The following is a 17,132-nucleotide window of genomic DNA, read 5'->3' on the forward strand; positions in this document are numbered from 1 at the left end:
TCTGCCTGTCTGCCCCTCTCCATTGTATCTGCTAGCACTGTAGAGCTTTTAGACATTGCTGCACTCCAGTTGTTCTCTGGCAACTACGTTGTCATAACAAAAACGTGAGATGCTTATGGAAGGACAAACATCTCTCTCTTATTTGTACTGTACTCTGGCAATGTCTACATGCTTCAAATTAGGATGGGAGGCCCATTGTGCTAGGCACTGTACAAACATTTTATAACTGGTAGTCGTTAGCCCGGGGTTCTGAGTTGCTGGGTTTGGACCCCAAAGTTGGTCACAACCCCATTTTAATAGGGTGGTCAGGGCTAGTGTTAGATTTGCTCAGGTCCATGGCCAGAAACACAACCTGACCCCCATCACCTGGCATAAGTGACTTATGGCAGCACTTGGGAGATGAACTGCCTCCCTATGCCCCTGCCAAAATTTTAATTGCTAAATGGGGTGCTTCCATACATCTCCTTCTGGCTCTTCGGGATGGGTCTCCCTGCATCCCTACCCCCACAAACACCAGTTGCCTCTCTGCTCAAGCTGGAAGCCAAAGCCCAAGGGCTTGAGCCCTTGGTATCAGGGCTCAAGTTATATGCCCCCAGCCCAGGACTGAAGCTTGGGCTAGTGCCATGGGGCTCGGGCTTTTGGTCATTCAACTTTGGGTGACAGGCTCAGACTTGGACCCCCTTCTGGGTTTATGTGGTAATTCTTGTTGTCAGAATGGTGTAATGAAGTTTTAGAACTGCTGCTCTAGCCTAAAGAACTTAGACTGTGAAGACCTAATCATTCTCCACTTCCATTCCACCATAGTTTTGGGACATATTACAATGGAGTGCTGGCACTGAGAGTTAACAACAGTAGCCCCTCTGTGCATTCCCCTTTACAATCTTCTCCCAATTCCAGTCCCTTTATTATTTTCTGTGAAGTTTCTGCATGAGCAGCTCCTTTATCATTTATTTTTTCATCTCTAGCTGCTCCAAATACTACCTGATTTCCTGCCCATTCCTCTGCTCTGCTCCTCTTCTTTTTACCCATTATTCTTACTTCTCTTTTCTCGTTACTCTTCATTGCTCTGACCTTTGTTTGTTCTTCATCTTTCTCCCCCCATTCCAATCCGCCCCTTCCACTCCCCCGACTTTTTCTGCCTCACTCGTCCACTCAGGCATTCTCCTTCACACACAGCGGCAGCACTGATACAGTCAAAAGAAGAAAGGCACAGAGTTATCAGTCACTAAATGAGGGATGTTGATGAAAAATTAGGGAGGCAGAAAAGAGGAATTAATTATAATAGAAAGGTAAAGAAATGAGATTCTTCCAAGTCACATTACTACATGGTTGTCCCAAGTTTGGGAGAGTGTCAGGGAAAAGTCCATGTGTACTACAAGTAGCAGTGTTAGAACAGAAAACTGAAAGTCATACCTCAGGGATTTTAATCTTCCTGTGTTTGATTCAGTTGTGGACCCAGGAGCAAATCACCGCTGGACTGGTTCTTCAAGGTTGCTGAGAACCTGCAGCTCCCATTGCTTTAGTTGCAAGTCTGAGAAGCTTTGAAAATGAAGCAACTAACTTGTCTCTACCCCCATTTTTCTGCCTCTCAGGGGCACTGAGATGTACATATTTGTAAAATGCATTATCAACATGATGTGAAAGACACTACACAAGGACAACATATTGTTGCTTGCCGTTAGTGTGGACAAATTTGTCACTGATCATAATGAGGGTGAACCCTTTGACAGTCACCCCCTAATATTTGTTTTGTTTATTTTGAAAATGGTGAGCTGCAGATATGGAGGATGTGTCAAGTCGACACGATGAGTCAGCCCAGGCAGCTTAAAATAAGTTCCTATAAGAATATAAAGGTTTTAAGAGGGAAATGGCTTTAAATTTGCAGGATGGGAATCATGCAGGAGACTTAAGTGCTGCAGCTTGAAGCGTTGCAGTGCCTAATTTTTAGTGTTCTGCAGCCTCATGAAATTCCCAACCTTGAGTTAGGCTCCCATACTTCCTGTACATGCATGGAGAGCGGTGTGTGCTTCAGAGTGGGATTCACAGAAGCCAGAATGCCAAGCAAGGAGCTGGTTAAGTTAATATGGTGTCTGTAGAAATGAAAGGATAGCAGCATGGCCTAAGCCCTGTCCCTCAAAGAGACTAGGGGTGTGTGTACACTGTGTCTGGGAGCCAGACTTGTGTTAGCAGGACTTGCATTAAGACGCTAAAAATAGCTGTGTCGATATTGCAATTCAGACTCTCAGGCATTCGTCCCATGGTTTGAGAGTCCCAACTCCAGCCCAAAACGCAACATCAAAGCAATGACTACACAACTACTTGTAGTGTGCTAGTGTGAGCTCTGCTAGTGCAAGTTTTTGGATTCACTTTGAGACACAGTGTAGACCATCCTTGGAGGTGCCTGTCTCAACTCTGGAGTCATAGGGTGACCCATGGGTGGCTGGTGACCCAGCTTTCGCAGGAGGCTGGCCCCTGCCTCCTTCTCTTGTGCCTCAGGTCCCAATTCTCACCCTGCTCTTTTGTTACCCCTCCCCTTGGAGGATACCAGAGCACCCCCTTTGTGGCCCCCTAGCCTCAGCACCAAGTGCTTGGAAGGTAAGGATGCAGAACTGGTGCTTTGGGGTGCCAGGCAGTGTGGCTGCAGTGTCCACAGCCCTGGTGTACCTGGCGGTAGTGCCCTTGTCCCCAGACACCCATCTCTGGAGCACCAGGTGGTATGGCCATAGCACTCCTAGTCCTGGAACACTAGATAATGGCAGGCAGTGTGATCCCAGCATCAACCACCAGAGACCTTGTTGGATGCAGGCCATCCAGGACACAGCACTGGGAACTGCAGGAGTGGAACATGGGCAAGGCCACACTAGGCTATTTGGGGAGATTATGATACCTGCCTGAATCCTGTCCTGGAGTTAGGCACTTACACCTGGTTGGCCCTTGTCCAGGAAAGCTGCGAAGGAGGAAAAGGTTAATGGTGTTCCCTTTATTTCCCAGGACAGGGCCCTTTAAACTGAGCTATGAGATATTCAGGGACAAATCTCTTTCTGTATCCCTTTTAGATGCTGTTCCATTATGCATAATGTATTAATTGAGTCAGAGAAAATTTAGACTGCTGCTATAGTCCTGAGGTTACGCCATTGTCCTGAGAGGTGGAGACACAAGTCCAAATCTTTTCTACACATTAAGGGGCAGGACTGTTAGGAATTTAATCTGGGTCTCCCACATCATCTGGGTACCTGTTTTGTGTGGGTTTAGTTGTGCTCTGAACTTGTTCACTGGATCAGGCCCTGAAAGCAGAATGAGTGGAAGAATGCCTGGTTTTTGACTCCTACTGGGGTTTAAGCATGAGTTAGATCCTAGACAGTGTTAGAAATTAGATGGCTGTGTACATGCATAGGTGGCAAAATTTAGGGGACTTCAAGGTAGAAATTCAGATGTCAACAGGATTAGGCGGAAGTTGAGAAGGGCTTTTGTCAATGCCAGTAGTCCCTTAATGTTGGACATAAGAGTTGAAGTCCCCCTTGTAAACCCCACCCACAATGTTTTGCTACCAGGGGAAAAAATCAAACCCATGATCAATTTACATCAGTGCAGTTAGCAATTAGCAATCCCGAAAAACACTACTAAAGTTCTCTTAGGTTTTATTGTACATGTGGATATCTTGTTAATGGAGAGATGATAGGGCTGTTAACCTACGTGTTCCCTGAATACACTGAATAGACAAAATAATCACATTTTCAGCACTGTCCTTGAGCAGAAGGAACAGATCTGTATTAAAACTCACAGAATAGCATTCTACACATATTTCCACTGAAAACTTGAGAACAGAGCATTTCCCCTTGTAAATATGTTTTGCAAATATGTCTATTTTGGCCCCAAGCCTAAATGCCTGGTCAACTGCAAATAATGTTTTCTAAAATCCAGATTGCCTGTTGTTTAGTGAAAACACACCATAGTGTGTTTCACTTAGTGTTTATACCCAGCTACTATTTTTGGAGATAACATCAACTTGTAAATGTAAATTGTGGCACAATGCTGAAGTAGTTATGAAAAATTTCAGCAGAGAAGGAAGAAACAACCATGGAAGTCATTCAGATGATCTGTCCAGAAGTTTAGGATCAGGTTTGTTGCTCTGCTAGGATCCATTTGTGTTGCGGATGTGGTACACAGCGGGCATAGAACTGACCTGTCCCTCAGCCAATGCCAGAATCAGGGATCCCAGTCCTCTGCTTGTCTGAGCCAGTGAACCTGGGCTTCGGTGTCCTCAACCATATCAGACTGTCAGAAAGGGAAGCTGTGGGGTGTTTACTGGATCTATGAAGGTAGGTGTGGTGATCACTTGTTTAGCCAAGTTTCTTGTATCTGGTTGTCTGTAGGGTTCCATTCGCCACCACAAGGTTGTGCTCCATTGGAGAGGCTTATGTGGGCTAAAGATCTCAGAGCTATGTTGTTCAGAGCTTTCATACTCTTGGTAGGGTCCTTCTTGATGAGCAGGTCTGAAGCAGCTCTTGAGTAACCACAGCCCAAACCTCACAAGACCCTGAAGTAGATCTGGCACATGTAGAAGAGCTTGTAATGCTTTTTCTGCAATTGTGAAGGCAAATGAATGCTGCAGCAGAAGGGAGACCCCTAGCTGTCATGCCTCACCTTACCACTGGGTCATGGTTTTCCTCCTGTCAAGTCTAATATGGTCACTGGCATCAGTTTCCCCATATTAAGATTTCATATGCAGGCTTCTGCCAAAGGGCTTCTGCTTGCACAAAGCCTTGCAGCAACAGATGAGTGGTGGTGACAACTGGAGCAACTGGATCTCTGTGACTTTTTAGTGGCAGCCATGTGGTGGTCATCTTGTGCTCTGATGAGACAGAAATGGAGGCGGCAGCAGCTGTGACTGAGCAGGCTTTTTCGGATCCCCGTGTTCAGCCCAAATGGAGAGGAGGGATTCAAAAAGGTGTCCCCAACATAGGCTGATTAGTCAACTCTGTGGTGGAAATAAGACATATAAAACAATTAATTTTGCCACCTGGAATGTCCACACCCTTACAGAGACTCAACCCAGTGAATGTCCAGAAGAACTGCAGTAATTGCCAGAGAACGGACAAGACTCAGCATTGACATTACAGCTCTTAGTGAGATCTGCTGCAGCAATGAGGGCCAATTAAGAGGATGGATGTGGCTACACCTTCTTTTTCAATGAAAAGCCACCTCAAGAGAGATGGCCTCACAAGATTAGCTTTGCCATCAAAAATAAGATGGCTAGTCAGCTTTTGGAGCTTCCTATGGGGATCAATTAGTGTTTCATGATGCTCCAGACGAAGCAACACCCAATATGCCATGGTCATCAAAGCATAAATTCTATCAGTTGATAATGAGGAAGATAATAAAGTGCAGTTTTATAGTGCTCTTAAAGGAGTTCTCACAGCCCCTCTGAAGGCAAACAAACTCATCCTCCTGGGACTTGCAATGCCAGAATTTTATAGGACTGCCAACTTTGGAGCAACATAATAGGCAAAGAAGGGATAAAAAATGTTAACCTCAATGGTCTTCCTCAGCAAATGCATGCTCATCGCAAATACCATCTTTAGAAAGCATTTCAGGCCACCTGGAAACCTCAGTCCAAACACTCGCATCTGCTTATCTATATTGTAGGTACAGCTTGAGATTATACCAATGTCCAGATAAAATGAGACTTGACCAGTACAGATCACTTTTGGACAGATTATTGTTTAGTAGGATAAAGTCACATACCTGTGGTGCACTCCACCACAATGCGAACACCCAAAGACTAAGTTAAAATGGTACAACAACAAAGCACTTCATGACCAAGCCATCCGTAAGATGTTCTGGCAATGCCTGTCTGAGAAACTCTCCAACTTCTCTGATAACATCATTGATATTCAAGAGCCCTTAGATCAACTTAAAAATACCATTCATAGTGCGTGTGCTGAGAACATGATATTTTACTCATGGACTGGTTTGATGAAAACAATGAGGACATCCTAGTACTAATCAAACAGAAAAGAACTTCATTTTGTAAGTTGCAGAATAATTTCTTTAACCAATGAAAACATGAAGTTTATCACATGCTCAGAGTCAAAGTCCAAAGGAGAATATGTGACATCAAAACTACGTTGTGGTAGGAGAAGGCCAATAAGATCCAGAGTGTCATAGACCAGGATGGCATGAGAAGCTTCTTTCAAGCAACAGAAGATATATATGGTCCAAGGTCCAAAGGTTCAATCCCTTTACATTCTCTGGGTGATGCCATGCCCCCCCAAAATGTATCCATTAAACAATGCTGGAAGGAGCACTTGGAGAGCCTACTAAACCATGTATCTATAGTCTCTGAAGACACAATCAAATCTATTCCACATTCTTTAGCAATGGAACACTTTGCTGATTCCCCCATCTTTGAGGTCTGGTGGCTCAGATGGCATCCCAGCTGAGGTTTTTAAAGCTGATGGGAGAATGCTCCACTACTCCTTGACAAAATAGGTACTTGTGAACACCTTACAATATTTAAGAAAGGGACAAATCTTCTTGTGGGAAATATGGAGACAATGCACTCCTCTCCATCACATCTTTGCCAGATTTGGCTAATCTGACATTTTTCTCCTTTGCTGAGGAACGACTCCCCAAATCACAGAGTGGCTTCAGGCCATCCTGAGGCATTAATAACATGATCTTCATAGCATAGCAGAACCGAGAACTTTTCATGGCATTCATCGACCTAAACAAGGACTTTTATTCTATATTAATTGTGATGCCCTCTGGAAGGTGCTAAGTATGCTTGGTTGTCTGTAGAAATTAAATTCCACCAACAGACTGCTCCAGAATGGGATGACTGCCACCATTATGTACAACTGCTCAGAGACTGAACCATTTACATGATTGTCAAGCAGGGCTGTGTCATTGCTTCAACACTTTTCTTCATTTACCTTCCTGTGATCTTGATTCTCATCTGTGACTGCTTTTCTCGTGGAATCAGGAATGAGTATTCAGTCTCCATCTCCAAACATGTTTATGATCATGAGAATTTACATCACTGACATTCAGTAGGTGGATGTCTGTGTCATTCTTGCACACATGGAGGCTGACCTGTAAGTTACCCTAAATCAATTTTTATAGATTCTTATCACGGTTTAGGTCTCAATCTCAACATCAGAAAAACCAAAGTAGTCTACCAGCCCTTGCATGCACCCAACTACACGTCATACTCCACAAATCACCATCGCTGAAGAACCCCTGGAAAATATGGACCGTTTTTGATACCATAGTAGTCACCTCTCGCAAACAGGAACCACTATGCCATCACATCCTTTGGAAGACTACTCAAATGAGTCTTCAGTGATGATCTGCAAAGAGGCACCAGGCTCTTGGGTAACAAGACAGTTATCATCCCCACCCTTCTCTATGGGTTTGAGACCCATATAACCTAAAAACAACATCTCAAGCATCTGGAGTGGGTTCCAACAGCATTGCCTCGGGAAGATTCTCAGGATCATCTGGGAAGACCAACATAGTATCATCAACATTCTTCCTGCAACCAACATCAGCAATATAGAGATCCAGTATCATGAAGCACCAACTCCACTGGGCTAGCTGCTGTGTATGCCTGACACTTGCCTGCTGAAGTAAGATCCTTTCTCTCAGTTCAGTCAGGGAAGAAGGGCTCACAGAAGGCAGCAAAATCACTATAAAAATATGTACCTTGAAAAGGGAGGCAGCAACCCAACAAATTGGGTCCACCAAAGTAAAGCAGAGAGCTGGGCCAGCATTAGATCAAACCCAACCCCTTCCTGTCTGGGATGAAACTGAAACCTGGGTCAATTAAGCTTTGCAGAGCCTTGTATGATGTGGCGTTAGACAACTGCTCTGTTTTCTACCCATTATTGCTAGCCCTGGCTTTTAACATACTGAAAAACAGTTGTGACATGGGTGAGCTGTGGAATTTTATAGCATGTTGGTGGGGGCACTCAGAGGGGAAAATGAGTGACAACTCTAAACAATCTGTTTGATCTTTAATTTAGCTGTGATACTTAGTGCCTTTCCCAAACCTGAAGAAGGGCCCTGGGTAGCTTGAAAGCTTGCCTCTCCCACCAACAGAAGTTGATCTGAAAAAAAGAGATTGGTGAAATAATCTAATATGTCTAATACGTTGGTACTGATATAGCTACAGCAACATTGCATACCCTCTAAAGTTGTTCCTGTGCCTTAACAGATCTAGGTCTCAGATCTAAAGATTAGAGATAAAACCTGGCTCTTTTGAAAGCAATGGGAAAACTGCTATTCATTTCATTGGGATATGGATTTCACCCAAGTTAAATTTTCATTCTAAAAGTTAAGGACAAATTGGTTCCATTTTGTTAATCTTTAAGGTGCTACATGACTACTGTTTTGTTTTGTTAGAATACAGACTAACACAGCTACATCTCTGTCAGTATTTGAGCTACAGAATGAAGCAAATACTGGAGAGCTGGGTTTGCGAAGAAGGTGTCTGTCTAGTCATACTCCTTGTTTATTTTGGACCTCAGTATCCTAGATAGAAAAGATATTGTCCAAAGGAGATCCTTCTAACAGAGCATAAATTAACAATTTCATTTCGTCAGTGACTGTCAAACCGAGTATGGTTTACTCTTAATGCTGGGCAGGTTCTGTGGCTGACACAGCTCATTTGTCTGACAAAGAAACAGAACAAGGTTTCCCAGTCTGGGTCTCAAAAAAGAATCAAATCTAATTCCTCAGTATCAAATCAAGACATCACACAGCAGAGTTTGTTTCTATTTACAACTTCTTCTGTTTCCTCAATCATGCTGCCTCTAATTCTGGGATACAGTACTTAATATTGCTTGTGATGCCAATGAAAGAACACTCTGCTGGTAATTCTCACTGGCTGATGAACAGTGTAGGCCTGCAACTTGTTTTTGTTGTGTTTTACTTTCAAAATTCTCGCAAATTCTCTCTTTGAGTTAGGCTTACATTGTATAATCTTCTATACAGATAAAAAATTAAAATCCAGGCTATGGTACTTAAAGTTAACACAGTCATATGAAAATGTAATGTCTCAAATATAATACCTACAATCATTACAAAAGAGTACATTTTAATTATAATCAGCCTTAAACCATTATAGAAATTATAATACTGTGTTAAAACTACTCTACAACACCATCTAGTGACGCTCAAGGGCCCACATTAGAACCAGTAATACTTCACAGTAACACTTGTAGTCTTTATTGTATTACCAATCAAAGCAGTTTCTTTTTTTCTTTTCATTTATAGATATGGGTGGACAGCAAAGTCCCATACTGAACCTAATAGAATATAATCCTACTTACTTGATTCAGGACAGACACTTTCCTTTCTAAATGTTTCCAACCTTGGTAAAAATCCTTTAAATCCTTGAATTAAAAGTGCTGGTTATTTTATTTTACTGTATGCCCTTTGGAAACTTCAAAGTGCTGTTAGTTAGTTGGCAAATCATTTGGTTACTTGTTATTGGGAATGCCGTTAAAACAGTGATATAGTAAACTTTCATATCCAGCAGCCCAGGGACTGGGAGGTTGCCTTCTATTCAAATATTCTGGACAATAGAGAGGTACACCCAGCAACGCATAACACTAAAGAAAGATTAGATGTTAAGAGACAAACAAAAACATATGCAGAGTACTTTATTTACCAACAACATTAGCATTGTACACTGTAAATTTATATTGTATCCATTTGTATTTACTTTCACTGTACTGTACTTATGGAAAACATAACTAAAATTTACCTGTGTTTAAAATGCTTATTTGAGAGTTTTGGATGATAGACTGCTGGTTAAGACAGAGTTTACTGTACATAGTGGAGAGAGGACAGACAACATTTTTTGCATTCTTTGCAGTAGTTGAGTATATAGTCTGAGCAGAGTGGGAAAACGCTTGTTGGGTGGATCGTGTCTTCAGTGCTGGGATATAATATGGAGTTTCATAGATTCTTTTATATTCTATTCTGAGAACATTAGTGAAATAGTGGGAAAGGAAGGAGTCATAGGCTGTATCTATATTATCCTTCCCTTTCAGGAAGAATGGTGTTTTTGAAATTGGGGCTTCCTTTCGAAGTAATCCTGTCTACCTGGTAATTTTGCATTTTGAAAGCAGCTCCTCTGGAACGGCAAGTGGCTGCCATTGTGCAGTTGAGGCATGGAATATGCACATTACCACCTTATTTGCTAAGAGATTATTGAAGACACAAAAAATCATGGTATTTTCCTTCTGATTATGATAGAAAGTGAAGAGGCCCATTGGACATATAGAAAAACTGATTTCTCCTATACATTATGTCTGAAATAATATAAATCTCAGGTTGTATAGAGTATCACATAGAGACATGCCCTGTAAGAGAATACAAGATGTGGTCAGAACACAAGACTAGGATCTATAAACTCTTAAATTCCAATTTTAGCTTTGTCACAGATGTACTCATTGACCTTGAACAACTTCCTTAGCACATGGTTTTCTTGCAGTTCGGGAACTTCTATACACAAAATGTGCCTTCAACTGCTACTATATGTGTAAATTGCTTAGGTTGGTAACCACACATATACAGGTACATAATTAATCAATTGTATATGCAATTAACTGGTTTGCACAGATAATCATATTGGTTTAGTGAGTATCCTCTTCCTCACTTTGCACAGTTGTACAATAACGATCATATTTTATTAGAGATATTAGTGAAAATTATTTAGTGGTAGCAGAGGTGCTCAAATACCACAATATTGGGCACAGTATAGCAACAGAGACAGAAAAAGTAGATAAAGCACTTTAACTGTGTAAAGTAATAAACTTTGTAATTATTTCTTATTACGTGTCAGCTGTTATTTTAAAAATGCATCTTTGCTACTGAAATAACTGTAAAACAGTTGTATCAAAGCCTTGTATTTGCTGATTTATAAATCAATATTATATTGTTTTATGCAACTTTAGCTGAAGTATTTCAACTTTGCAAAATAGTTTATACACCTTTTTAATTTAAAAACACATTGAGCGGATGGGACTTCAAGACCCTAATCCAAAACTCGCTGAACTCAATGAGTCTATGCCTTGGCTGTAGATCAGACTCCTGTTACACAACAGTCATAAAAGGTCACCTCTAATGAATGAATAAAGCATTTGTAATCATTTATTGTAAAGTGCACAGTCCCCATAAATGTATGAGGGGTTTTCTTTCTCTGAATTGTATCCTTTGTGCTAAAATGTGTGGTTAGCACAAATATTCATTCTGCTCTGTTGTGCAAACCTAAAGAGTTCAGAGGAAACTATGAACGTGCAAGTCACACTGACATTTTATTTCTCAGTCTTGTGTCCTGATATTATACTATCTTTATTTAACTTGAAGAGTATAAGGGGGAAATGTATCCAGTAGGATTTTATGATTTTTTTAATCTTAGTGAACGATCAAGTTTGTATTTTTAACAGTAATGTTATATTAATCAGTTTCCCCATTTATTTATTTATTAGTGGATTTCAGGAGCATGAAACTCATACAACTAGGAACGAATAAAGATTTTTGTACACTTCTTATTTTCTGAAAACCAACAGTAAGTGCTACAGTACTTACAAGGGAACTGTAATTGCTCTACGCTTTTCCTCTTCTGGGATGTATGGCACTCTCATCTTCATAATCCTGGGTATTGAAAAACTGAATAACAGTCTTCTCATTTAAAGTGAAGAGAAATGCATCAATTGTTGCTATCATCTATGACTGTTAACCTTTGGTAGTAATACCTGGAAAAAAATCTTTTCTACAGTAAGCTAACATATCAGTTAGGATCTGCACTAATTAAGATTTTAACTAATCTCTGAAAGTGCAGAAAAGCAAGTCATTCAAAATTCAATTAATCTGAATATCTCATTTTGTCTAAGCAAGTACATGTAAGATTATCTGTATATGTTAACAATAGTGTTTATCTTTTTAAAAAACAGTACCAAAAAAGTTGATCTGTGGTGGAATGCATGTTTAACTTGGATTAATCCCTGCCTTGCTGAAAAATGTGCTTAGTCCTCAGATATGATAGCATGTTATAACTATAAGAATCCTCTCCCTTTCGCAAAAATGTGTAGAATCCTCATATTTGATGCTCTAATATAACTTTAAAAAGCATCTGTGTAAGTTTTTATATATACTTTTTTTTCAGCTGGTATTTTACTTATGGTACACTTTGAAAAAAGTAAAACACAATGGCAAAATCCTTGAACACATACTTTCAAAAGCAAACATAAAACGCCACAACACTCATCAGATAATTGTCAAACTATGTCAACAATTCACATATTGGGATCACATAAACCCATGTCTTATGTATTCCACCCAGAATTGTTTTAAGGTCCTTGTACGCATGGAATTTTGAAATATATTATTTGAATATAAAAGTAGATTATGTATTTCCCCTGTGGCTGGCCAAATGTCTTTCCAACAAAGGGTAAAATAAGAAGGCTATTTTTTTGTGTAAAAGAGTGATCTTTTTAGTCATGCTTGGCTGCTTTTTCAGGACTGTCTCCATTTATAATGAGATATTCTTGGACTCATTTGAACTAGAAAGTTTAGCAAAATTGTACATTTTAACATAAAATACCTTGAATTATTTAAAAGAGCTAAAGCTTAACAAAGATTAAATATACATATTACTTATAGGTTTGATTTTTCCATCTGTGTGAACTCAATATAAATCTTAAATGGAAACATATTTAGTATATTTGCAAGAAGTATTTGTTTTAATCTTTCATACTTGTTGGCACTTCACACTAATTCTGGACCTAAGAAGAAACACAGTAAAGAATGCACTTATTCAAATCCCTGTTAATGTTCCATATCATAGTTTCTTAAGGAAGCTATGACTATATCAAACTGTGATACAGGAAAGTTTTAATGACTATACTTTTTAAAAAAAAAACTTGGCCTAGAATGTCTATGGCATAATAACATTCAGTTTGCTTTCATCAAATATTTATAATTCCTCTACATAAGCGCTAAGTATTATTATTTTTAGAAGATCTGATTTGTGCTGAAATGTATATGCTGTACTTTGAGAGGAAATACATTTTATAATCATTGTTAAAATGTAAAATCTGTTAGCTTTCAGCAATATTCAGGTTTTTATAGTTAAAGATATATAGATCTTTATGTATCTGGGTTACTACTTTACATTTTTGAAATATATAGTAAGAGGTCCATATTCAGCCAGATCCTAGTTCTTCCTTTAACCTTTATCACTGATGTTTTAATATATCTGGTGAGATGTTTTATTATTGTAGCAAACATATTACTTAAGAGCTTCTGTACTTCACATGTCGAAATCTCTTTATCTGTTTCTAAATCTGCAAGCAGAAACATTCAGAAATTCTATTTAAGTTGTTGCATAACAGTATTTCAATAGACAAATAACTTGCTTGATATTCAAAATTTTGTTTTGCTCCATATTCTACAGTGTGCTAAGCAGCTCTTTTACTTCTGAACCGACCGCTAAAACTGTCTCATCTGTCCTATAATTGTCCATTCTTTTTTATAAGATTTATTTTTGCCTGTGGTGCTGAACTGAAAAAGTCACCCTGCTAAAATGTAGTTACTTCATTTCCAAGTAAAAACAATAGGGTTTTCATGTCTGTACTTATTATTATTCTGAGAATGTACTAATTTGTTACATCCAAGATGACGGTTAGTTTGGTCCATGAAAGAGGCAGTGTGCCAACTACTGCAGTTAAGTAAAAGGACTTCTTTCATTGAAAGTAGTGGGACAGAAAGTAGCCTGCAGTGCATGTGGGTATGGGAAGGCAGATTGCCAACAGAGTCATCCTGGTATGAGGCTTTGCTGTGTTCAGATGTGAATGAAGCTAAAACTATCGTTTCATTAAATGTCAGTATGGGCAGCCAAATTTTCAAGCCACTAGTGCTCTAAGGAGCTACTGATAAATGTTTTATCCCCGCGGGCCATAGTTGATGTTGCACAAGGATTTTGCATGTGCTCAATGTATTATCATTCTTGGCATTAAGCTTAGATAATTGTCTACTTATATTGAGCCTGTAATAGCAAAATACAAGTGAAGAAGCATGTTGTACAAAGTAAAACTATGAAATAGGTTTATCTATATTACTATGGATTTTTTTGTTCTGTCCTACTAAATTTGAATGAGAATGAAGTATGATTCTATACCTTAATTCTGTTCAAACCAGGGTGGTCTCATAATTTTGTTTTACATGCATGACATTGCTTAAGGTCATTAGTTGTAAATCTTAGTATAAAAAGGCTGAAAATATATTCAGCACTTTGTAGTTACCGAATACATATTTAAAAGCTGCTATGAAAAGTCGAGACCTACATGGCAGATTTTCAGTTACTGAATGGTCAATTTAGTGATGTAGATTAGCTGTAGCTAAACAGTAAATGAAGATAGACTGTTACAACGCTTTGATGAAATCTCTCTGTTGATGCATATCCCAGTTGATCGATTTTCTAATTTTAGAGATTAGTATTCTGTTTTTCAATTCTAATATAGTCTCTGGTTACATATTCTTCAGACATAAAACTAAAATGAAGAATAACTTTGTATTTCTTTTGTTTTACCGTCACTAATCTGATAAACCAGAATCCAATTTGAATTTGGTCTGCATCTGTTTTCAAGGACTATCGTAAGTGTTTACCACTGTAGACCCCTTTTTTTTTTTCTGAATACTGTCTACGCCTTGTACTTCATTGTTTTAAATCACTGCCATACACAAAGGTAGAACTTTCCACTGCAAAAACATTAGTATTTAAAGTTAGAATGGATTCTGTAGTGAGAATTTTTCAATAAAACTTAAAATATAATGGATATGTATTTAACAATTGGAACTGTATGAAGACATTTTATTTTTCCTTATAGTTACTGGAAACTTGGTGCATAATAAGAAAAGCCGTAATTTGCTTATTATTTGTGTTTATATTTTATTAATTCAGCTTGTGTAGGGAGATATCTGTCTCTGTATAATAAGGCATACATAATGTTATATTATTTGTCTGACAAATTATTTTTTGTTTCTATTATTCACATTCTTGGATCTGCACTATTTTCCATAAATGAATCATTTACTGTTTTTTAAAAAGGCATTTTTGATGACAGTTACTATGTCAATTTTTTAACAAAACCCTCTTTAACCTATGTAAAACTGAATAGATTACCAAGTATATTGTTAATTTCACATTTAAAAATGATGTCTATATAACATGCAGCGTACTTAAATATTTGTAATAAAGCTGTTAATTCAAGCAGTTTATTGCTGTGATTTGCAGGACTACATTGAGCTGCTTTCTTTTCAATTCATTGATGGTGGAACAAACATTTCTTTAATAAGACTACAGCGCATTCTAATTTTGTTGCAAAAGCTTAGATAAGGATCAGGCCCCCGCTGAATCACTGCATTGACCTGTGACATTGAAAGTGCTGAAGCGCTTTGGCAAAAAAAGAGTTAGGCATTCATTATTATGCACAGGACTTTCCAGTTCTAAAGGGGCTCTGTGCTTTCTCTCTGATAGACTTTGTTTGCTGGAAATGAGAACTGTATTTTGGCAGCAAAGGACAAGAACTGAAGCAACTCTGCAGGCAGACTCATTATGACATAATCCTCCATTAATCCTTATTCTCTATTAATAGATCATGACAGAAGTTTTGCTTTAGTTGACCATCTTCACCAACAAGCTATGAAAAAGCAGTACTTGATGAAGGTTCATCCCCAGCTTTTAGGGCTCTCAATTTTTCTGTGGTTTTAAGAAAATATGTATGACTGTATTTGAAAAGTAGAGATGAACTCCCTTTGGCCTGTTAATGGAAAAAAAATGTTTTGTTAGCATGGAAAATAACATTTGATGCCCTAAAAATTCAGGTTTAACTGCCATCATGTTTAAAAAAAATCCCTCACCTGGCACCTAAATATCTTTCAAAATATTGCAAAAGTAAATAGTTTTCACCTTTTAAAAGTAAATAGCTATGACTCAGCAGATACGCAGCTTGAAGACAAATTTAGGGGCAGATATCACTGCCTTCAGTTCATAGTGGAGTTCCAGTTAATATTAATAGGTAAAACAAGCAGAACAAGGACTGTTAGGATGACCAGATGTTCCAATGTATAGGAATAGTCCCAATATTCAAGACTTTTTCTTATATAGTTCGTACTACTCACCCCCCAACCCCATGCTGATTTTTCACATTTGCTAACTGGTCAACCTGATGGTAGGGCAAGGGATTAGGACAGTAAATAGGGACATCAGATTGAACCTTTCTAAACTGGAAACCTCTCCTCCAGCAAACTCCATAATCCAGCATGATTTTAAAGTAGCTGGACAACCACTTAGCTTGGGTGTGGCCAAGTTTCCTGTGGTCCCATAAAGTTTGGTTTACAGCCATGAGCACTGGCTTTCAGTGTTCTTTGCTGTTATTAAGCTCTAATTTACCCCTAAATGTCACCTAAGAGCTCAGTAAGCATTGGAAGTGTTGGTGATGTGCTAGACAGTATGAACCTCCCATTGTCCAGCAAATTCTCTCACTTGGCACCAGTCAGGTCCCAAGGGTGCCAGATGAGAGAGACTCAAACTGTACTAAAATATTCATCTTTTGGGGGCAAGAGAGCATAAATGGAGTGTAAAATGGATATGGAGAAAATGGACTCACTGAAAAAGGGAAAATCTCAGGTCTAATAACTCAGAGATTGGGAGACAGACTGGAAAGGTAAAGGAGGAGCTGGAGTGTCTTGGTGTGTCTTCTGGTAAAAGAAGATTGGGAAGAACACAGAAAAGCTGAATGGGTAGGTGATATCATGGAAGAAGTTTATATTGGCTGGGTCTTGGGATGTGTAGATGGACAATAGGCTGTATTAGGATGACACAGCAAGTGAGAAACAGAAAAATGGAATGAGCAGAAAGATCTGTAGATAAGAATAGGAGGAAAACAGAGAAGTCCATTAAAAAGAGCCACTAGACTCATTCAAGACAGGAGTAGTTGGATTGGCCTTGAGAGTGATTGAAGTATACTGGGTGGTCAAATGGGGACAAATTACAGTCCAGTTTTTCAGGAACAAAGAAGAGTTTGTGGTATCTGTATGCCTACCTAACTAACTGGGTG

This window comes from Carettochelys insculpta, chromosome 10 (assembly GCF_033958435.1).
Source record: "Carettochelys insculpta isolate YL-2023 chromosome 10, ASM3395843v1, whole genome shotgun sequence".
Taxonomy (NCBI): Eukaryota; Metazoa; Chordata; order Testudines; family Carettochelyidae; genus Carettochelys; species Carettochelys insculpta.